This window comes from Etheostoma spectabile, chromosome 9, assembly GCF_008692095.1.
Source record: "Etheostoma spectabile isolate EspeVRDwgs_2016 chromosome 9, UIUC_Espe_1.0, whole genome shotgun sequence".
NCBI lineage: Eukaryota > Metazoa > Chordata > Actinopteri > Perciformes > Percidae > Etheostoma > Etheostoma spectabile.
In genome coordinates, this window is record NC_045741.1 from 18,230,058 (window position 1) to 18,230,259 (window position 202).

The following is a 202-nucleotide window of genomic DNA, read 5'->3' on the forward strand; positions in this document are numbered from 1 at the left end:
GCTGGGATGAGGAGGAATGTGGAACTACAAGAGTCTCTGTCCCTCGAGACCAACTTTGGGTCCCAGACATCAACATTGGGGAGCAGTAAGTTAATAGTACAAATCAGAGAAAATAGAAAAATAAAAACCTGAAATGTCAGCACTTGGAAAGCAATATTACACTGTAAACCTGAGAGGAGAGGTAAACCTCCATGTAGGTACA

General features: G+C 42.1%; 1 long non-coding RNA gene and 1 pseudogene across 1 annotated transcript in view; both read left to right on the forward strand.

The window, feature by feature from the left end:
- Nucleotides 1–202, forward strand: part of LOC116695329 (5-hydroxytryptamine receptor 3A-like) — a 176,825-nt pseudogene that overhangs the window by 144,526 nt on the left and 32,097 nt on the right.
- LOC116695338 (uncharacterized) overlaps nucleotides 1–202 on the forward strand; it is a 6,718-nt gene that overhangs the window by 965 nt on the left and 5,551 nt on the right. The window contains exon 2 of the long non-coding RNA XR_004333433.1: nucleotides 1–85. This exon is cut by the window's left edge and continues 27 nt beyond it. This is a non-coding gene — a long non-coding RNA (uncharacterized LOC116695338). The remainder of the gene's footprint in view (nucleotides 86–202) is intronic.